Source organism: Homarus americanus, unplaced genomic scaffold (genome assembly GCF_018991925.1).
Source record: "Homarus americanus isolate GMGI-L3 unplaced genomic scaffold, GMGI_Hamer_2.0 scaffold36734, whole genome shotgun sequence".
NCBI lineage: Eukaryota > Metazoa > Arthropoda > Malacostraca > Decapoda > Nephropidae > Homarus > Homarus americanus.
In genome coordinates, this window is record NW_024733126.1 from 12,895,622 (window position 1) to 12,920,644 (window position 25,023).

Genomic DNA, 25,023 nt, shown 5'->3' on the forward strand with positions numbered 1-25,023 from the left:
TTTACAGTCAGGTGGCAAGAAAATGGATCACAACCTTAATCGCTCACTCGCTGTCATTATCCGCCCAAAAGTGATAATCAAATGAGTAATTACAACCTTGTGGAATGACATCATCTACCAGTATTATAAGTTTAGTGCTATCATCCGCTTGATCCAAGTAATAATCTCTCACTTGCAGTTGAGAATCATTAGTAACACGTGTAGATCATGAAGAACTAGTCATTACCAGCACAAATGTTAACAATTAGTAAGCAGTTAAGGCAAACACCAGTAGTTCAGTGGCCACTAAGTCCTAATAAATAACGATAAGAAAAGTAACTGATGACAGCGCCAGTAGCAGTGAAGAGTAACAGTCTAAAAGTGATTCTCCATCCCATTTGTAGCAATTATTACCGGCACCAAGTGTCTATTTGAACACTCCCTTTATCTGATCTGTAGGAATGCATATTCACTCATGATATATTTCTCAGGTAAGCTGTGCAGTCTATCTAGTGAATCATCATTTACTGGTACTGTTTAACTGGTAAAAAATACACACTGGACCTGTAACTCCACTTAAACATTTGTATAAGAAGTGACGTTTCTGAATATATTTAAAGAAAGTTGAACCTGACAGAACATATTTGATCATTAGAGAATTTTCGGCTCCCAAATGAACTATTAATATGTGATAGACTTAATAACTGGAATTTTTAAAGAGGCCGAGAAACGCAAATATAGATTATAATCCACAATCGTGTTTATGAAAGCATCTATTGAATATTAGTGTGACCAATATTCCCTTGGTTAATACCACACCTGTAAGCTATGTCAAGTGTCTGTTATTGGTAAAGCTTTAGCTGATTTTCAAAGAAGGATTCGACGTGTATGTATGAGGAGAGAAAACAATTATAGTGATGTACGATAGTGAAAGAAGAAGAAATTGGTGAAGAAGGAAGCATGGTAAGGGATAGAAGGGGTCAGGTGGAAGGAAATGAAAGAAGATCGATTTAGGACATTCTATGGAAGTTCTCGTAATTTTTTTTAGAACAAATTTGGATCTATGTAAGTATGATTTGACAGCAGACGCCCTTCGGATATTTTTCGATGTTTACAGAAAAACAGGTAAGTTGACGTTTTTAAGTTATATGCCAGAAGTATAATCGTAGCTTCAACATCCACACGAAACAAGAGTTAATCACTTCCAAGTATCTGAGCAAATCTGCAAAGGAACCTGTTTACCATAATTTCTCTGGCATTTTTATGGGATTTTAATTACGCCAAGAATTACGCTCGTCGCTCTAATTTACCCCTCGAGTCGGACTTCCATCACCTGAGAGTCTCTAAACGAGTCTACGAGTGCCCATTTGCCCTTTGCCTATTAACACTCTGCTGGTCCCGTGGTCAGAGAGTCGAGTGCCTTGCCCCTTCATTCAACTGCACTGCTGTCGGATGCAACCCACTTGGGAGGCCCCTAATTATATAATTAAGGAGACAAAGCCCTGATTTTCCCTTGGCTAAATCTCGGACAAAATCGAGAATAGTTGGTGGCGATATGAAAACTTTGTAATTCCTTGGATTGGTCATTAGCCTTAATTTGTGTTTATGGAGTCATTTAATTCACATAAAATGGCCCGAATACATTGCTGAATAAAGTTTAGAGGAGAAAGAAAAGACTAATTTTTTCCCCGTATTTTTTTTTCTTACTTCAGGGAGGTCCATAACGAGAATAGCTGATACGCTGATGGGATTTCATGTTTAAGGGATTGAGAGTAATCCCCAATCATCTTGTCTTGTAATGTAATCGCTGAACTTGGCTCGTAAGTAATTATTAATATAAAAAGGTGAAGTAAAACTTACTTTCCTAATTTTCTTCTCCCTTTATGAATAATAATACACCATTATATTTATATTTTACCTCTAAGAATATATAAATCCTATTTCATTAAAAAAAATAAAATTCCCAACGAGTTCGTTTCATTAAAACTTAAAATAAAGAATAAGCAATCATGCCCAACGATAAATAGTTTGTCAAGAAATTCTCGCATCGTCACTGCTTTTAATGCACAGCTGTAATACAATTATTAAACGCTTGGAGCCCAGACAATCATGCACACATAAAAATGAGATAAATGTCATAATTTTTACCACTCAGGCTTTGAATTCTCCACGATTTATTCTTCTTTATATCTTGTACATTAACTTGAATGACTTTTCACCATAACTCACACCTATAACGCCAAGTGAGTATCGACATTGAGACATAGTAGTAAGACACCCAGAAACCTCACAGTACATAGTATCCCTCCTCCAGATCTCTCTCAGATAAATAGCACACAGGCAGAAGCCAAGAAAACTGTAACTACAAAAAAATGAGGTATAAAAATAAAGAGAAGAAAAAAGTATTTAGTAGAGGTGATAATTTCTCTTCTCATAATCCTCCTCCTATTAGTATTTATCGATACAGCTTCACTAAAATTCATTACTAAAACGTATCCGAATCTGTACCCCACATTTATAACTTTATCTACCTTAACTAAACCATTATCACCCGCTTCTAATCACTTTATAAGATACACTAAACTTAATAAGACTTCCATTGAATTAAAAACTACAGATATATTTTGAGTTTTCCATTTTTTTTCAGTTAAATTTATAAGGAATAATGAATATATCGAACAAAAAAAATAACTTCTTTACAAACGCATATACCTGTATATAGTTAACACTGTCTCCCAAGCACATAATTTACACAGATTGTAAACAAAGGTTAACTAAGGGGGATTATTTAATGCTTCCAAAGGCACTAATCTACGGCCTTTCTTCCCCCTCCTCTTGTATTTAATGAGTGGGTATTTTGTTACTTCTAAATAATCCATATTTTTATGGATTAATCAGCTACCTTTTGTTTACCTGTACCTTACTGTTATTAGCCACTTGTTTTTTATTAATATTTTTTGTTCTTCTAACCAACTGTTTCTGGGTTACTTAGCTGATTGTATTAGTTTTTTTTATCGACTGGTTTAGGTTTCAATGAATGAGCTACTTGTCATTTTAATTTTATTCTCTCTTATTGAATTTAAAAAATAATCGGCTTTTGTTTCATCATCTTATGTTATTCTTTTATCAATTGCTCTTACTTTTAATCAATGAGCTGGTTTTGTTTTTATTAACCAAGTGCATTTTGTTTGGATCTTCACTTGACTGCAGCTAAAAGATGAGACCCTCAGGGGAACTGCCAATTAATTACTGCACACCGCGGACGATCTGTATAATAATTAATCGATAAACGCAAATTATGGCTTCTTCGGTAATTGAGATGCGCAGCTGCAATTTTCCTGGGTTCTAACTACCGGTTCTAGAAATTTAGAGGGAAGTAACCACGTTGTAAAGAGGAATTGCAGGATGATTGACAGGTAATAACCAATTAAGCGAAACATTACACGACATAACAAATCAGTGGGAGTACTTAACACGTTTTCAGTCATAGCTGATGATCATGCATTAGGAACAAAGAAAGGACGAATAATGTAACGCTCTTTTGTGATCTTATATGAGGAGAATAAAAATGGATATTCTCTCGTTGCCTTGTGATATTGAGCATTAAAGCTATAGTAATTTGTTTTTGTATACAGTTAAACGGATTATGGTATCGATGTTTTTTACGAGTGTCGGTGTTCAGGATAGAGATCAAATGAAAAGTTTATTTACATTTCAATATAATGAATTCCTTCTCTTCTTACCACTTTGTGACTCGAGCGTTAAGCAGAGAGAAATCAATATTATTTTATTTTTGTTTGTGTATTTGAAAGATTATAGTCCCGATGGCTAAACGTGTAGGTAAGAAGACTTTAGAGGTGAAGAGATACTCCAGCTTACCGTTAGCTTTATGTGTTGTTCTTTAGAGAAATTAACAGCACCTACGAGTTTTAAGGAAGAATTTTGTTAACATGGCTACGTTCAGTTAACCTAATCCACAACTTATCTAACTGTTTGATGTTTCCATATGAGGGATCGATTAGATATACAGTCATTAGAGTTATTAAATAACTTGCGTGGAAAATGAACTTCGAGGTATTCATTACGTCTATACATGATTACTAATGCCTATAGATATTTACTTAACTCGGTATGATGAATGAAATAACGAATCCTTTCTGTCGACCCTCTAAGAGTTGTATTCATATGTTGTATGGTTGCAACTTGTCCAGAGAGAGATGTAGATAAAGAAATAGATAGATAATGTTGACAGATGAGAGGTATATATCCGAGACATTAGAAATATGAGTGGCACAGACGCACGGATACCAACACACAGACAGGGATATAGACAAACAGACATACAAAACACAGAGATTGAGCGGGTGGGACCGAAAGAGGAAGGAAGAAATTTAGAAACAGATAGACAGACAGACAGACAGACAGACAGACAGACAGACAGACAAACAACGGATGGAGAGAAACAGTGCTCACCTCCCATTCTCTCTCTCTCGACAAAAAAAAAATTAATTATACATCCCAATGTATTTATTTCATTGGGAATTATATACGCCCATAAACATAGTCCGTTTAATAATAGGGATTAAATTGAACTTAAAACTCGATCTGGCAATATATGCCAGCTTGGCCAGTTACAAATGGATGTAATTTCCATTCATGAAAGCCTGCACGGGGAGGATGGCTTCCGCAGAGGAACGATCACAATAGTTTAATAATTGAGTCCCCACAGTCAGCAACTCCTGGCCACCAGCTCTAACAACTCACTACATTCATACATACATAGGCAGACACAGGCTACATACTGACATATATACGGGCATACATAGTTACATACATACTTACATGAATGCACTCGACCGGATGTATGTTATGAACGGCAACGTACATGATGCAAACTAATACGTATACGTACACTTGTTTGTGTGTTTACACACACACACACACACACACACACACACACACACACACCGCCTTGGGTATCCTCGGCTGAGAATGAACATCGCAAATTTATATCGCCTTTTTTTTTAGGCAATTGTCTCGATAATGTGTCTGATTTACGAGTGTCGTTATCGGTAGGATGCTCGTCATTATAACAATTGAATAGAATCAAATTAGCCTCATAACTCCTCAACGAGAGATGGATTAGTGCTTAGCTGTGGCAATGTACCATTTACCTTCACGCAAAATATAACCATCTACACGAAATATTTACTACGTGGAGGAGAGGAAGGAGGGGGTGAGGCATGGGTACAGGGGGAGAGGAGAGGAGAGGAAGGTAGTGTGAGGAGAAGGGGTAGGGAGTTAGGACGGCGTTTAAGAGGGTAACTCGTCCATTCTCAGCAGGTAACGTAAAGTGTCGCAGCCTAACGTACGAGACGGTGTTTAAGGAGTTACTCGTCTATTCTTAGAAAGCGACGTAAAGTGTAGCAGCAAAAGTCAAGAGATGGTCCTTGAGGGGTAAGTCAGCTGTTCCTAGAAGGTAATGTCGTCTGTTGCAACACCAGATCAAGGCGGGGTTGAGGGGGTGAGAGGTAAGAGGGGGGGCGATGGTAGACACGAGAGAGAACGCTCCACTAACGCTCTTAAATCATAGGTAATCATGCTCTGACACTGAATTATTACATGGTATTATTTCATGTTCGAGCCACAGAGAACAGTGATAATAATAGACTAAGAGCGGCTTCAGAGGCGAAGTCGAGTGTTTTGCATGAAGTTTAATTTCGAATTTTTTTGAGTGGTGGACCAATGACCGCCTAAGCCGTGCAGTCATGCGTCGTCTCGCCACTGATCACAGGAAGAAAGCAATTAATTCTCGGTATGTCTTAGAATTTCCTGTATTACATGATATCACTTTATATACAATGCTAGCGTGTGATGTTCTGACACTAATATTAAATGGCAATTTAATTTACAATGGTCAGGAAAATCTATGATTCATAAACTTTTTTTCACCTGCCACTGTATATCATTGTAATACTTTGTTTTAATTGTTATGATTTTTTTTAATTTCATTGTAAAACGTGCAGGTAACAGATTCTTGAAGGGCTGATGATCTGAACAAGTCACCTGAAGTCTTTATAAGTGAAATCATACTTGTCATCTAAATCAGAATGATTTCCGATAAGTATTAAGGAGAAACAGTAAAACACGTATGATTATTGAGCGTGTAGACTATGATACCGACATTAGTGGCCTGAATCACAGTAGTTTTTCTGAACGTAAACTTATGCTGAGAACATATACCGATACCTGTTATTCGCAATTTCCATATATATTTCTGAGGACTAATTGTTGCTTGGGAATATTTTTGTCTACATCTTGAGTAATGTTTTAAATGGTTTATAAAATTAATAAAAAAAACCCAAGTGTGGTCAGTAGAAAAATAAATTACTACGTTGATAAAAACAAAATTCAAAACATTACTTACAACATTAGAAAACAAAACGACTTACAAAAGCTTACACCCACAAGTTCAAGTAAAACATTCAACCACATTTTTTTTTACTTAAAAAAAAAGAACGTTTACGGCAATAAATCAGGATTTTACTTTTTTCCCCGTGGCGGAGGATCCTGGTCATCCATCAGGCGGTAAGTAGTAACAACGGTGGCATTAAGGCATTACGTTATAATGAACCTCAGGAGCTGACGCTAATGTTGCTCTCACAACAACACCAACTCCGGAATAATGCTACAACGATGCTGACACGTAATAAGCATTTTTCTTGTTTATCTTGTGAAATGTATGTATGTATGTATGTATGTATGTATGTATGTATGTATGTATGTATGTATGTATGTATGCATGTATGTATGTATGTATGTATGTATGCGTGCATGTATGTATGTATGTATGTATGTATGTATGTATGTATGCATGCATGTATGTATGTATGTATGTATGTATGGTCAATTATATAAATGTATATAAGCACAGTATACTGTATATAGGAAGAAACAGAGAGCTAGAGAATACTTATAAACACACACTATATATAAAATATATTATATAATACAACAGATCCCAAAACTTATGCTTATGACTTGTCAGCGAACAAGTTCTGCCACCCTGTTTTATCCCTGAACTGTTGCATAACCCATATTTACCTCCCTGCCTAACTCACCTATACTCCCTACCTTACCCTACCCTCCTCCCTCCCTCCCTCCCTCCCTCCCTCCCTCCCTTTCATGCCCAACTCATCTTTCCTCTCAAGCCTTCACTTTTCCCCCTCCTTCTTTCTACTGCGGCTCCCTCCATTCCCATTCTCCTTTCCCTTTTATACCCTTTAAACCTCTTCCTCTTCAACCTTCCCACTTCCCCTTAACCCCTTCTCCTTACCTTCCCCCTCCCCTTTCCCTGCAAGGAACCTTGAGGGAAGACTAGCCACAAACCCCAACACCAGGAGGAGGAGGAGGAGGAGGAGGAGGAAGAGGAGGCAGGAGAGGAAGAGGGAGAGAAGGAAGGGGAGAAGGAAGGAGGAAGGGGAGAAGGAAGGAGGAGAAGGAGAAGGGGCAGAAGAGGAAGGAGGAGGAGTAGAAGGAGGAGGAATAAGAAGAAGTAGGAGGAGTTAGAGAAGAAGGAGTAAAAGAAGGAGGAGGAAGAGGAGCGACCCCAGGATGCCATAAACCAGGTGTCGTGTCATACCCACCGAGAGACAATTAGAAGGCAAGTTGTGCAATTTCTTATTTGAAAATGGAGTAGTTTATTTTTCATGTTGTCATGTTTATCGTCCCCTCGCCCGGCCATTATGATGAGGAATGGCCGCTAGGAGGGGCACTTTATGACGTGTTCTGTTCCGTGATTATCGTAACACTTTGCTTTGCCTACGATACGAAGAAAGGCATCGGTGTAAAATTCATTGGAAATACAAACAATACGAGTACTGTCACCTACACACGCCATTACAGTGCATTTTTTCCAAAGATCTTCACTTTGACTATATTAAGAAAAAAGAAAGTATAATTCTTTGGAAAAAGAAACAAAAACACGTGTCATTTAATGTCGTGATTACTGTTTCGTGATTATCGTGAGAGACAACGTCACCGTCATGGTTGAGAAACGGGAAACTGTAAGATTCACTGCCAACATAAACAACGATTATATTAACTAAAAACGTCATTAATGTCTAGTTTTCTGCTCCGTGATACTCGTGGTACTTTACTTTGTTGACGTTATGAAGTAAAAGTCTTAGATAAAAAAAATCAATAAACAGACAATCACCGTAAGTTAGCCACAGATACCATTAACGTCTAGTTTTCTGTTCATGATTGTTATAAGTGTTGGTTGTTGTTGTATGCGGTAAGAAGAAAGAGACTCGGCAAAACTCATTTAAAAGGTAATCACAGTAAGCTTAGCACAGAGACCATTAATGTCAAGTGTCCTGTCCATGACTGTCATAGGATATTGTTTTTGTTTACATTAAGAATAAGAAAAACAAATACTGTAAGCAGACACCGCTGATTGTATCACTTCCATAATCCTATCAGAATCGCTGGCGTTTTGTCTCGTGTCAAGGTGATGAAATAATTGATGACTTGGACCACACCTGTACACTGCCTCCCTAGGTAATGGAGATCAAGTCTGTTTAATTCTCTTTGATGTTATTTTTACCTGATATAAGGTTCCAAGCAAAACATTAACCCCTTCAGTACTATGCCAACCCCTTTGAGTTATTTTAACCCCTTAAGTATGGTGACGATTTAACCCCATGATTACAATGAATCAGTCGACAATTTAACTTTGCTTGAGTACGATGATGACAAAAGCGCTTGAGTACAATAGAGTAGTCCATGATGATACTCTACGAATGGGGGGGTTAAGTCAACATACACAAGGGGGTAAATGGTTGTGATTCCAAAACTTGTATACTTATATAGTCAGAGAAGCATTCAGGCAGAGGCAGTCTTGTGATGTTGAATTATGTGAAGCAGACACCCACTCACACTCCCATCATCCGCTGCCATTCATTCGTCTACTCTCTCATAGATGGTCAATATCAGTGTAAAACGAAAATTATTCACAGGTGGGGCGAAGAAGTGCTCACGCAAAACAAACCCGCAAGCAATGCCATAAAAGAAACAGCAAAGCAGGTAAGAATCTGCAGTAATTATAGCGGCAATTATTGTTGTTTAAAAGACTACCATTCCCGTGCCCCGTCTCACCCTCCTCCCCATGCCTCTTCCCCCAGTCAGCCCCTCCCTCCCTCTTTCCTCCCTTTCCTGTTCCCCCATCCCCTACTCTTTCCCCTCCCCCAGCCCCTTCTCTGTATCCCCTCTCCCCTCCTTCTTCGATCGTAAACTCTCCCCCCTCCTCTCCCTTCCTGCTCCTCCTCCACCTTTTCCTACTCCTCTCACTTCGATCACTACTCCTTCCCTCCCTTTCCCTCCTTATCTTTGCCTCCTCCTCTTCTCCAGATTCACTCTTCTATTGTCATTTTTCCTCCTCAAAAAAAAACTCCGAAGAAGTAATGAATAAAAGAAAATAAGATACACGTACCAATATTTAAAAAAATATATATATATATGGGCAGAACAATAGCAAATTATTATGGACAGAAGTTTAATTTATTTGTAATTACGAATGAAAAGCAGAGGAAACGAATAGTTATAAAAGTTTTTAATTTTTCATTCTTCTCTTACCCAACTCCGACCTTTCGCTCTCTCTTCCCCTCCCTCCTTCACTCCCTAGCACCCACCTCCCTCCCTCCCTCCCTCCTAGATCAGCCACTTATGAACTCATCTCCACATATCCCAGGCGTATATAAACGTTCCAGCTTATGATTTTTATTAGCAACCTTAATGACGAGGTGTTAGGGAGAGTGATCCTTATGACAGCAGTATCGAGGGTCTATTATCACGGTTTATCCCCCTCGGTTATGTCTGGGAATAACTACTGTAATTTTGAGGGATGTTTGTCTGTTTGTTTCTCTCTTTACTAAGATTTGTTGGGTGGAATCTGTTCGTGTGATGGTGCAAGGTGAGGAATTTTCCGAGGTGGAGCCACGATCTTCTAAAGGGGGTTACTATATTTTTATACTAGAGAGAGAGAGAGAGAGAGAGAGAGACACTAATGAGTAACCCGATTAATCGTATAAAAGCAATAATTAACATTTTTTTTTGTTGCTTGGAATTGGAGGGGAGGAAGGGGGAAGTGGGGAAAGGTAGGGGAAAGAGGGAGAGGAAGGAGAGAAGAGAAGGAGGGTGGAGGAAGGGTAGAGGGGAAAGGAGGGATGAGGAAAGAGGAATGAGTAGGGGGAGAGAGCTAAATCCGCCATCATAGATTACCTGTATACGTTTAACTAAAGCGTGAATATTTTGTGTGTGTTTCCAAGTCTATACATTTTTACTCCATTTCGCCTTTTGGTTGGACAGGTCTAGTGTTATGATAAATATTAATAGATTGGAAGTATTTAAACAAAACCTCGATATAAGACAACTAATCAATATTTATTTTTTGTTATACTCTATCAAGAATTACATATACCTGTAGTACTAAAGGAAACATACTGTCTAAAGCAATTCGTTTAGCTATGTGATATAGAGTTATATAATTATCTTTTCTAATGTAATGGCAGAAAGTTACCTGTTGAAATAATATTTATCATCTACCTATACTTAGTGATAGCTCGTTACCTGTCACTTCTGTTGAGCCTTTTGGATTATCTTATTACAATTTACGATTTCATTCTGTTTATGACCCTTCTTTTCTTTCAGTTCGACCATCACTTTATTTCCTTTTTCATACAAAGTTTTCATGCAGCCATCATAATTAATTTCCTTCCTTTCAGTCACAAATGTTAATCAAACTTTCTTGTTATTTTAAATTTGTTTTATGCGAATTACTCTTAAGAAGGCGTCCATATGAACCTCTTTGCTACTTTGTTTCAATTATAAACTATTTTTCTTGTCTCGTACATAAAATTTTCCTTTATTTCAATTCGTCCTATTCCAATTACTCTTACGAGGGCGTTCATACCAATTAGCCCCGCTGGGTAATTAGGCTCACAGCCGATGCGACCGTAATGCTCAAAGTTGACGGAGGACAAGATTTACCCCCGGCCGTAAACTACCCCACCGCCGCTGATTAAAACTACCTCCTCCTCTACCCCCTCTCTCTTAACCCCCACCCCACCCCTACTCCCTTACCAGCACACCTCATGTTTACCTCAATTAACCTACTACAAATTTTCTCATCTGTGATTAAGGAGAAAGATGGGAATTGGAGGGGGGGGGGTAAGATGGGTTTACTACAGGGACCTATAATTTTTTTGTTGATGGGGAAGATATACAAGTGTGTGTGTGTGTGTTTGTATGTGTAACATCATTTTGAGATATTTATCTTTATTCATTATCATCAACGATCTTCATATCTTTACCAATTTGGGGACTAAAACAAAAGCCTTGAAAATATATTCGTGAGTCATATGCAAATAAGAGTTAAGATAATTATATCATTCTTTGACTTGAGGACGTAGCATGAAGGAAACAGTTTATTTACACTTCTTGTATTTACACAGTTCTAGCGACTCTCGTTACAGTGAGTGTTATTTACCCTCGGTCTTCATTATGTTAGACCGAGACACAAACAATAAGGCGAACTGGTAACTTCTCGAGGGGTGGACGTGATAGGATTAATAAGTAATGGGTAACATAGTAATTTACATAGTTTTAATTCTGTCACCAACACTGTGATTGGTTGAATGAGGTTATGCAAGTCATGATTGGCTGGGGGGAATGTTATCGACATATTGATTGGGCGATGACTGGTTATGATATTTTGATTGGATGGCTACACAAGTAGTGATTGGTTGTCTTTGCTGTGTCACTGTGGATTCGATTATTTTTATTGTATGACACAGTAGAGTATAGAGCAAATGGACAAACACTGATAAGTCGAGGATGATTGAAATTTCAATAAAATTTCGAGAAATAGAGTTTTTCTTCAGATATACAGTACTAGTAATAGTGTGTATGTGTGTGAATAAGAATGAGGGAATAAACGAGTGTATGTACCTACCTGTTTGCGTGTGTGTCCGTGTCTTTGTTCATGTTTTTGTTCATTTGTGTGGACGAATAAACATTTGCTTGCGCAACTTTGAGTGAAAATCACAAACACTATACTACTGGTCCCGGGCAGGAGGCGATTCCACAAATGAGTGGCAAGCAAGACACTACTACCGCACCACAAATGTTTTAATGTCATTTGAACCGAACCTAACCTAACTTAAGTAGACTAGACCGCAGAATTTTATCATATGACACGCCCTCACTCAGAAACAGTGAAACGCGAAAGTGGGTTTCTTAGACCTGACGGGGGAACGTTGGAGGCAGTGTGGATATAGTACACTGAAGACAACACAATCATTCTAAAGAAGAAAGCATGGCTGGCACTGCACTCTGTCGCCTTTATCTCTACCAACAGTAAATTTCGCTACCCATTCTACACCTTGGTCGACTGGGGGCCGTGGCAAGCTCCGGAACACAATTATATATACACCGGCATACATTATATTACATTACATTACATTACATACATACAATACAAACTATGAATGGAAGTATACATGAATTCATTCACTCACGCTTACCACGCAGATGCACTAAATCTCCACCCAAAATAGTGACAAATTTAAAAAAAATAATTAATTGAAATAATACTAATCCTATTCCAACGTATAATAGACCATGACACACACACACACAAACACGCACACGCACACACGCACGTACGTACGTCATCCACCGTTCACGATATACGGCAACTCCAAATACTACCCTAAGAGCCCTGAACTTCATAGACCTATTTGTTATTGATAAATGTTATTTAAGGGGACAGTTATGCATTCAACACGCACCATGCAGGTCGAGCGAGTTTATGCGTTCCCTTAGCTCACACAAAAGCAGTTCAATTTCCCCCGAGAATATATCTCACCACCTACACAAGATTTATCGGGAGACCAAGACCACCAGGAGCGCTCTACCACGGCGACGACGGCCCCAGGTTTTCCAAAACACATGTTTCTTACTGCGGCTGTGTCTGCCTCACAAAACAGCTGTCACGCGGGGCACCAGGACGCACCTGTCATGAGGAGGAGGAACTCTCTCGTGTGTGTGTGTGTGTGTGTGTGTGTGTGTATTTTCATTCATATGTCTTTGTTTTTACTTCAAGAGGCATCGAGTCACAATTAAGACTCACGTGTATGAAAATTTCTTACGTGATCTAAAATTGAAGGTACAAGAAAATTTGTTCTTAATGCCAGTAAAATACAATAGTTGTGTTACTGAAAAATGAAAGTATCCTTCCATTAACAAAAAAAAATGATATTCACTGGATATCAACCCTAAGGTTTCGGGGGTTAGAGTTTTCACTAGTACACCAAGGTAGCGTCATAAACCACAGTAACCAGTAGACCAAAGTACTACGTGAAGACTGTTGATGATGCTCCTCCCTGCATCGTACGTGGTTCCCCTATATCCACCAACCCGCTTACGTAACTACGCTTCGGTCTGAGCCGGTACCGAGTGAAGTCACTCCCCCTCCCCTCTATAACCATCTACCTACATTAACTCCCTCGCTCCCTATACCTCGGACGGGCTGGTGTGGTCTGGCTGACGGAGTGGCGAGCACAGCTATAATTTGCATATAATTTGTGGACACTCAATGTCAGTTTTATCGCTCTTTCACACTTTGTGACTCTCGGGGGGGCGGAAAGTGTGAAATTATGTCATTTAGCGACGACTGTTGTACAGAAGCTGAGCGGAAAGATCAAAGTGAGGGTTTGTTGACACAATATATTAACTGTATACGTAAAGCAACTCGTTTTAAGCAATTTAGTCGTTATTTATCACTTGTGTAAACTTACTCTCCATGGAAGGAGTGGGAGAATCACGCTACTTAAGTCATTCTACGACAAAGAAGCAGAAAATTACGCTAAATGTAGACGATGATACATTTTATACATTACACGTAAATTTCCAGTGACTTATTCTCTGTATAATTATTTATCATTTTGGCGATTTTCTTGTCTTTACTCACTCATTTTTCCTATATAATTTTGCTAAAGTAATCTGAGAGTCGAGTAGTTAGTACGTGCAAGCTAGAAAATTATCGTAAATTCCTTGTGACATATAACTGTGTGTGTGTATGTGTGTGTGTGTGTGTGTGTGTGTGTGTGTGTGTGCTTATGTGTGTGTGAGAGAGAGATGGGGGCCAAAGTGGATGTTAAAAAAAAATAATAAATAAACAAAATTCCCCAAATAAGCTTTTCACCAACAAACTGTCATTAATATACAACAATATTCCCAACAGGTTAATATGTAAAAACAAATCACTGGATCCAACATTAGAGTCAATTTGTAAATACACGAAATGATGAAGTGATAGATATTCATACGGCTAAATGAAAATGTAAATAGCTACGTACATGACGTATTGTACAAATAATGCAATGTGTATTTATTATGTGCAAACGGACCAAAACTAAACGCCAGATGTGTTTACACTGGACTAATGCAGAATATATTGGATGGTATTTACATGCACAGCGTTAATATGACCATGGGAGGGGGGCTTGGAGGTGGGGATAGGAGTGGTTGGGGGTTTGTAGTATGGAATAGGAGGGATTATTGGAGAGAGGAAGGATTAGAGAGGGAAGATTGGAGGGGAAGGGAGGGGTTTGCAGTGTCAAGGATGGTTGTTGGACTTAAGGTGTGGAGTGGGAAGGAAGGATGTGGAGTGGAGTAAGAGGAACTATTAAGGAGAAGGAGTATTGTGACGCTATTACTACCACGGTGCGCAATTTTATAACTATACGCCAATCTATTTCCAGCATATAATTATCTTAATCAACATGATCGTTTGGGAAATCGTCAAATCATTTAGAATCTTATTACTTCTTCTCTTGGAAAAAGAAAAAATGACCAAAATTAACTCAAGAACATTATTACCTTCAGCTATATATTCGGGATAATGTTTCACTCACTGCTGATTATTCTAACACATTATGGGGCGAGTTATACGATATATCTGATAATCATAGTGTGTTCTGAGGGTCATATTATCGAACTGTATGTGTACTGTACTTCATTATTTAACAGGAAGTACAAGACCACACAGCTTAGTTTCTGATTTGTATTATTCAATTTTTTATGACATGGTTTTATATTCTAACTAATCACCGAATGAAATATATTAGACTCTTACAATTCTCATCATTTAGACAAACAAACTTCGTAATTTGTGGACAAAAATCAATTTACTAATTCTCTCGCTTTCTTTTCTTTTCAGGGAGAGGATAATCCTTGGACCAATCCGGGTGTTCAGATTGCCTGACATCATTGCAACATGGCCCTCCGATTGGCTAATACCCCGCTGGAAGACAATAAATTTGACTGCAGTGGCGTCTTGCTCTATTAAACTCAAAACTAATCGATTGAATTAATTATCGACTTTACAGAGGAGAGTAACTACAATACATCACCTTAATAACAAACAAAACCATTCCTCAGTGACAAAAATTATGTTCAATAATTACAATGAAGAATTATACATAAATCTCCAGGATTCTCAAGGTCTATAATCTTCTACTTGATTATATGATTCGTAACTTAAGTAAAAGTTAATTTGTTATTTATGAAAGAGATTCTCAGAGCTGAAGTGACGCAACTCCAGCATAGGAGATCATCAGATTAATAATAATAATAATAATAATAATAATAATAATAATAATAATAATAATAATAATAATAATAATAATAATAAATAATAATTATTCAACAACAACAATAAAAATCACCATATTATGCACTAAGCACATACTTGGCACATATCTTGAAGAAAAAAATTCCACTAGCCTATATACACGAGACATTTGACGTTCGTAATGAAACAAGAGAATATTTCAGTGTCCTTTGTGAGAGACATATCCAACACACAGGAGAAGTAATCAGGGTACTCCGTGAATCAGTCTGGTAACACACAAGAGGCCGTCACAAATTTAGGAGATGAGGATTCTGGAGGTGTTCCAAGGACTCACTGGGAGGAACATGTACCCAATATCTCCCGCATCAGCCAAAAAGGATAATCCTGGGTAATCTGGGAGGTGAATTAGCCAGGATCTTGGATATTTCCTAAACCTCACCAAAATTATATATCTTCTCGTACTTCACATTATCCAGGCGATAAATAAAAATATATCCTTCATGCGTTATCATGGGGAGGATGGATGTGTCTGGACATATTTTTTGATAAGTAAATAGAAAAGAAATATTTAGTGAACTAAGAGTTAAATATTTTATATCACGATATTATACACACACACACACACACACACACATATACGCGCGCGCGCGCGCGCGCACACAATTATACAGGTCTACACAGCAGCACATACAAATACACTGTGAGATACACCCAGGTACATAAACATAGCCACATAAGAATGCAGTACAGGCTCTCTGATGGCATTGCCGGAATATTTGCATTTATGTAAAACAGAGACACCCAACTGGCGGATAAAATCAGACAGTGGAAAATTAAGAACACCCCAACAGGGTCTTAAAACTCAATCTGCACCCTTCAAAAAATAACTCCAATTTCCACCCACCCTCCGTCAGCCCCTGCGTGCTACAGCCTCCAACGCCCTTCAATGACGACCATTACCCCTAGAATCTTACACAGGATGGTTAGAGACTTGCATGGAATGATGGATGGCATAGGGAGGTGTAAATAAAAGTCGAGTGATCGTATCTGACGCCCTCACACCTATACACTATCATGATCATACACACTCAAACACACTCTTATTTACACCCACCCTTTCACCAATACAATCTCACACACACCCACACTCCCACATACTTACACAAACTCACTCCCACATACCCACACACATCGTCGCTCCCACACACGCACTTCCACAAACTCGCACTTCCACAAACTCACACTAGCACACCCTCACTCCCACACACTCATACACCCTTACCTCCACACACTTACACACTAGCACACCCTCACTTCCCCACAATACTCCAAAAAGCAAAGTTGAATCTGAGTAATAACGATGGGAAGGAAGGGAGGAAGGAACAGTAACAGAAGCACCAGGACAAAGGAATAAATTCACGCCACATTTTTTCCCCTCCCTAAACTGCCTCTGAACCAGCCTGCGTCACATCATCCTCAGAATCAATTGCAAATCATTTCTTGGATGAGTTCTGAGTCATGCGTGAGAATAAGAGAGGTTTCGGAGGAGAGGAGAGGAGAAGGGAAGGAAGATGGAGGGGAGAGGAGAAGGGAAGGAAGAAGGAGGGGAGAGGAGGGGAGGAAAGGAGCCCTGATTTGCATACGGTCATCCGTTATCTATTGGCTCCAATTACAAATCATTTCCTGCAGGACTTCTTGGAGGCTCTGGGAAGGAAGGGACGATAACTCACCCACCTATTACGTTTCTCCGGCTGTGATTCATAATGACTTTAATATCACACGCGTATTATCATGCAAATTGAATTTCTATCAATATGATCGAGAGTGAATTATCATAATAAAGAGGAAGAGGAGGGGGAAGACTCGGTAGACGGATATCACAAGAAGAGGTAAGAGGAGGGGGAGGGAGGGAGAGAGAGAGGAGTGTCCCGTCTTCTTACTGTACCGACCATCCCTCCCTCTCCCATCTGTAAGAGACGCAGGGTGATCCTCCCCCATCTCCCTCTCTACTTTTCATCCCTGACAACGACGACGATGAAGAGGAAAAAGTAAACATAGGCAAAGTAATAAGCGAAGGAACAGAGTTAGTGAAGAAAGAGGAATGAAAATACCAATGATTAGGTAAAATATGATGAGTAGTAAAACAAAAGAAAGGGGAACAGCAGCAGGTAAATGAAAATAAGATGAGAAAGAAAGTAATGAAAGGGAGGGGAACAAAAGTAATGGAAAGGAAAAATAAGCCGTGTTAGAAGAGTTTCACTTGATAGCCAAAATGGGGAGTTGCACGCAGAGGAGGACGAGTAGAAAGAGGAGGAGGAGGAGGAGGTGTGCAACGTGTTAGGTAGCAGGTGGAAGAGGAGGTCGCAGGGGGAGGAGGAAGTAGCAAGTGGGGTGAAGAGAGGGAGGGAGGAAGTTGGGAAGGAAGGGAGGGAGGGAGGGAGAAACAAGCTTTGAGGAAGGAGTGAGGGAGGGGGGCTAGGGGGGGAGGGAGGAGAGTCGCGGGAGGGGAGAGGGGAGGAAGAAGAGCCACGGAGGGGGAGAAGGGAGGGGAAGGAAGGGGAAGTGGAGGGAGGGCCTGGCTCGGGAGGGGAGGGCCTGGCTCGGCACGAAGGTGGGACCAGGAAGAGTTACGACCAGGCATGGAAGATCTACGACAGTGAATAGATTGGGGAATGTCGGTTCAATGCGACTGTGGAGGATCGTGGATGATATATCTGCAGGGTGGCATGCCCGGAGAAATCTGGTGTATAATTGGTGCAGGCGTAGCTAGGAGAGCCGAGGGACCTATTTCGGATGATTTTCTTAAATGCGCAATTGAATGATATCATGGCAGGGAGTTTGGCAGTGTGTGTGAGGGGGGGTGAGATTTAAAGTCCACGTTGTCAACACCGCAGCACTACTGGTGTTGCCATCTGATGTCTTACTTTTTCGCTAAATAGTGATTTGCTGAGCTCCTGTCGAGGTAAGGAAAATGGTGGTCTCTGTGTGACTAAAAAGTATCAATATAAATGTCGTGGTTGTGCTCAGCACACATATATGACAGTAGAATTATATTTAAAGGATATTTTTCACGAAAATCTATTGAAATTCAAACACGTTTGACTACACGGAACAGTTTTTGGACACATTAATGTATTGATAAGCAACGCTATTAGCTGTTCCAATAACATGTTCAAGATAATATTGAACTACAAATACACTTAGATAATAAGTCACTCTGTAGACGTGTTCAGGCGGTATCTTGTTCTCCAGACGCATTCACAGCTCCCCACATTCTGTGCGTTTTGGCAAAAAAAATCGCATTACGGACGTGTTTAGATAATGCCCGTCACATTGGCATCATTCTCACGCTACACATGGATTCACCAGGTCAGGAATCACACCTCGGAAAGTCAAATAAACATTTATGTGTAATTTACAACAATTAATGTGTGTCTACAGGTATAAATCGATTTTTTGCCTGACCCCAACAGTAGTTAGAGACGCTGCCCTAACGAGTCCAGAAAGAGAGGGAGTTATTGTCTGAGCACGTCCTGATTACGAAATATCGTTTGAACGCGTCCAGAGTGTGAGATATCGTCTGAACGCCATCTAGAGACCGAGTTATTGCCCGAACGCGTCCAGAGTGCGAGATGCAATCTGAACGCATCCATGAAGCCCTGACGGTGATACGCTGACACCCCCTGGCGTATGTCAGAACACACCTGGGGGCCCCTGCTGACGGTGCAGGAGTACCATGCATGTTAGTGGAACTGCGTGTAACTAATTCCTACCTGTCTTAATCTGCTTAACACACACACGCACACACACACACACACACACGCGCGCGCGCGCACGCACACACACAGCAGAGAGAGATACAAGAAGCACATGTACGTGTGTAGACGCCATGTTATAGCATTTTGTTAACTTAGGCTCACAAACGTACATTGAGACTCAAACAGATGACATTGGTATATGATTATCTGTTTACTTAAATGTCAAGGTTGCTTCATCCCAGTAGGACAGGAAGCTCTAATTGTCCTGTTGTGTGTTCTGACATTGTTTAGTGCGTCCTAACATCCTCAGATGCGTGCTAGACAGATATTTGTGCGCTCTAGCTATCCAGACGATGTGTTTTATGAGATATTGTTAGGACTGTTAACAGGGTTCACTAAATAGCCCTGGCTTCATCTTGAGACCTACTACAGGTCTCTTTCCTTTTCGTGCACATTAAAATGATAAAAACCGGGAAAGTAATTTTCACTGCCAGATTTTACTTATCATAAACAGACAGGGTTTATTCACTCGCTTGAACTGACAGACTTTACTTGTTATCTTAAACTGACAGTGTATTTGTTATCTCAATTTGGTTATTCCTAGACTAAAAATGAAGACGATTTGTGGAATACTTGACGTAAGAAGCAAGATAAGAAGGACCTCACTACGATGAACGTCTCTCGAGTGCACAGGAAGTATCATTACCTACCACTATACTCCACTGGTGTTATCACCCCGTGCACACCATCCCCATTATCTCAATCGCCTGTTTCTCCTACTTCCTCTCCCCTTATCCCTCCCTTTCTCCCTCACTATCCTCCCCACACCACAGCCCTTCCCCCTCCTTCCTCCCCCACCCCCTGGCTAGATTACAACGCGGGCCTGTTTCCACTTGCTGGTGATGTGTGGGGGGAGGAACATCCGCCCTGGACTGCATTATAAGACCTCGGGTTCTGATCAAGACATTCATTTTTACACACATTTTCACTTGTTCCGCGCTAAAAGATGAAAGACTTAGCCAGGATGGACGAAGAAGCACCTATTCTTCCACCCACCCACCCAGCCCTCTCCCCATCCCATCTGTGTAGCGTTCCTCTCCCTCTCCCCATCCCATCTTCACCTCTCGTCACAGTTGTTTGATCTGGAAACCGAAAATGTGACTTGCGCGTGCGGGGAGTAGCAGGGTGTTGAGGTTCTGATCGTCAACCTAAAAAAAAAAATGGATGGAAGCCCCAAGATTTCCCGTTTTGAAGGTCAGAGACGATACTCCTTAATATGACCGGGAGATAAGCCTCCACTTTGGCCACGACGGCTTCAATGCGGCGTCAGCAATTCCCGCAACCTTCCTCTCTCCAGCAGACCACCTCTTCCCCTACCCCAGACCACCTCCTCCTCTCCAGACGATAAATTAACCCCTTTTTTGTTATTTCTGTTACATATCAGGAGTGAACGTCTGTGTGAAATGCTTAGCTGGAGCCTTTTAAGATCGGGGAAGATTGCCCGACCGGCTCCTTCGTTTCTGCGGTGTCAAGAAGCCCGTAAAATGCCTTAAAGAAATAATGAGATTGTATCATAGTATTTACTAGCGCGCCAGAGAATTGGTCTTTTTCGTTTTTATGTTGCGAGTTCATAATATTGGATGCTCTCTTTTTTGCTTACGTTGGTGTTTGGGAAACTTCGTTAATAGCGTTTTACTGTTGATTTTGTGTCGTTAATAGAAGTGATAGTTGGAATTTTTCTTGCCATTACCGAATTTTTTTCTTCATCTTCAAATTTTGGTGTATGAACTATAGGAGTTTCAAAGGAAGTGATGTATATTCCGCGAAAACAGTATATTGAGATGTACTGAAACATACCTGAACATACCGAATACCAATGCAGTCTACAAAAGTGTATTATAATTTATGGGAACATATCTATTGAGTTACACGGATTATGTACAAATGATTTAGCCGAAGTGTATTAAAATTGATCACAATAATGTAGAGTTTACTGTGATATACTGAGAAGAGAGTAACTTATACCTGAATATGCTAATAATCGTGTTTTTTTTTACTACGTTGAGACAGGTAAAACTACATAGTGACAAGGGTAAGATAGAACTCAAATAATCGTGCCTTTGTTTAGGTTTTCGGAAAATCGAATATTTAATCTTTCCCTCACGTAAACTTCACCTCAAAAAAAAAAAAAAGCATCAACAATACACAAGAGATTCAACCGCAACTACACACCATTTATTTTATCTGAAGCTATGAGGGTAAATTGACATACAGGATCTCTTAAGAATCTTGCCCCCCTATCTCTTCAGGTCTCGACTAAATCAACGTAAACAAAGAGGAGGGAAAACTAATAGCCGTTCAGTCTGCACGGGAGTTGCTGGGACCCACACAAAACCATGACCTAGGAGATGACAGCAGCCTTCACCACCCGCGCCCACTAACTCAGCTGACGTGAGATAACTTCAAAGGGAAATGGAAGGAGTCTGTTGGAGACGCTAATTATCGAGTTTATAAAAGCTAGGAATTGGGAGTTGCCAGGGAGGTCAGTGATGGGTTAGTAGAGAAGGGAAAGAGAAAGGGAGGCGGGTAGATGGTCAAGTATTTCCTAGGTCAAGATAGGTTAGGATGATGAGTGGGTGAACACAGGTAGATAGGTCAGATTAAGGAAGGTGGAAGGGTCGTTGCAAGTCAGGTAAGGGGTGAGGGAATTACACAAGGGAGCGGGAGAAAAATATTAACCCATTCCAGGGTCAAGCCGTCACAAATATGGCGGGAGAAGGACGTGAGAGAGGATGTCAGGTTAAGAGAGAGGGAGTGATTGTAGGGGATGACACGCTGAGTCAATGGGATCAGAACTTTAAAAGGGAAGTTCAAGGTGAAATTTGTCTTGACAGTCAGGTTTTGTCTAATAATAACACCAGTAGATATTTCTGTAGTTTATCATGTAGATATTTTTGGGTTTATAAGATTATCAACTAAAATATGAAATTGCCGAGTAGGATAAGTAAGAAGTACCATATGAATGAACCCATCCTCTGTTCTTCAAAGAACTATTCATTTAAAATTTCTACACTTGGATTCGAAGCTCCCGCACGACGCTACACAACTCAAATTTGGACCACCAAGTGCTGAATACATTAAGAAGAAGCGTGCAAAATAAGTGCATGTATTAAACACTTGTACACTACACAATTTTGTTGATAAGAAATCATATCTGCGTAAATGTTTATAATTATAGTTGAAAAAGACAATTGCACGATTATCTCTCCAAGTATCTTTCAATCTCTATAATAATTGTCAATATAAACGAGAGACGCTGACGTGATATTTCTGTATCGTTAGCAACACAGATGTTCTGTCTTATTTAGGGAGAGTCGGATAATCTGAGCCATTCCTGGGTTAAATCTAGACTGATCACTTCAGCTACAACGCCAGCATGTCGGCGAAAATGGTTACATAACTGCACAACTGCACAGAGACTGACGGTAACTAGATGCGGTATATTCAGTATTAGTGATGGCGAAAATATCTTACGTAGATCGATTAAATAAACAAGGCATAAGATTAGCCCAAATCTGAGAGAGGAATAGCTTAACTAGCCCCCCTATTCAGAGAGTACTTCTAGCCCCACTTGCTCCATTTATTGACAGTACTGCCAGCCCTATTCCGAGACAGGACAACAACAGCTTCTACTAAATGACAGAAATAAAGCCACTCCAAGATCAGACCAGCCCCCACACATCCCTCCTCGAGACAGGACCAGTAGCCCCACACTCATAGGTTGGGGCTACCACCACACCACCGCCTTGGTAACCCGCCCCCGTTGGCTGATTTAAGAAACAGCTAAATTAGACATTCTGCTCAGTAAGGGAGTCGGCGAGTCATGTCTTCTTTTAATTGGCCTCTGACACGGTCATTTAAAGCAGTCTATTGCAGAGGCTCCTTAATTTGGGGGAAGGGGCAGGGGGGATATTTTCTGCTGTTGGTGTGTTTATTTACTTTTTTGCGTTAATATTTTCTTCCCAGGGGATTAGCCTTTTCGGTCTTGTGCTGTGTAGTGTTTTTTTTTTATTTAATTTTTTTTACCGAATTTATATATGTTTAAAGATACCGGTATGGTCAGTGTGTATATACATTTTTCCCTTTATATCTGTCTGTCTGTGTCTCGATTTATCTATGTTTATTAATTTTATTCTAAACATCTTCATTCTTAGCTCTACTCTTTCATTCTATGTATACATTTCATCTCTCTCTCTCCCTCTCTCTTTCTCTTTCTCTCTCTCTCTCTCTCTATCTCTATCTCCACCTCTAACTCTTTCTCTCTTTCACTTTCTACCTCCCCTTCCCTCTCTATTCCAACTTATTCTTACTCTCTCTTTTCCTTCTCCTCTCCCCTCTCTATCTCCCTTCACCACACACTCTCCCCCCCTCTCTCTCTCCCTCTCACCATCTCAAACACACATAGCTAGCCTTAACTCCCCCGCCGGTACACTCGCCTATAAAACACCAAGTGAATTTATGTCAAGTAATATATTTCAAGGGAACCCGAGGCAGCTGTCCCTCGTAAATACAAGTGTGATTTACTTCTCTTCCCACCCCATTATGGAGACCGTAATTGCACAATGAGAGAAAATGTTATTATAATCCCGCCGTTGTAATAATCGCTGGCTAATTATATCCCGTAGGAGGCAACGGCAGAATAAAGGCGCATTCCTCCTCTACCCCCCCCCCACACACCCCTCTGTGTCTCTCTCTCTGTCTCTCTCTCTCTTGCCCCCTTCTCCTTCCTACTCCTTCTCCCTCCTCTCTAGTTCTTTACATTCTATAACTCCTTTTCAAATGCAGAGAGGAAGAGGGTAACTCTTAGAAGGCGTGTCATCTCTCAGGGAAACCTCTTAGAAAAGGGTAATCTCTCAGGGAAACCTTTTAGAATGGGGTAATCTCTCAGGGGAACCTCTTAGAAGGGGGTACCTCTCAATGAAGGGTGTTAACTCTCAAGAGAATCTCATAGGATAGGGTTATTACCTAATGGGGACCTCTCTCTCTCTCCCTCAAGACGGAGGTACCTCTTTGAACGATTACTCTCTGGGGAGGGGTAAATCTTAGGTCGACCTCATATGAATGGGAGGGGGTAACAAATCTTTCAAGAGGAGGCATCATTTAGGAACACCTTGTACAAATACCACTTTGGTTTAAGTTTGAGCCATTTTATATATATCAAATAGACTGTTGTTAGAAATTAGTGTGCCTATGTGTGTGCGCGTGTGTGTGGTATATGATATATTTTTTGCCATACCTCTTAAGCGGCATACAGTAATCGGATTGTGTAGTCTGTGTATATTTATGCTTATTGGATTGTCTTTAGAGTTCCATTTTGAGTTAGGGTTGCATAATAGTGAAGTGTGAAGTGTGACCGAATAGTGAGGGTGTGGATGGGTAGTCTGAGGGTGTGGATGGGTAGAGTGAAGCTGTGGATGGATAGTGTGAAGGTGTGGATGAGTAGAGCGAGGGTGTGGATGAGTTGTGTGGGGGTGTGAATGAGTTATGTGAGGGTGTGGATTGCTAGTGTGGGGGTGGGGATGACTAGAG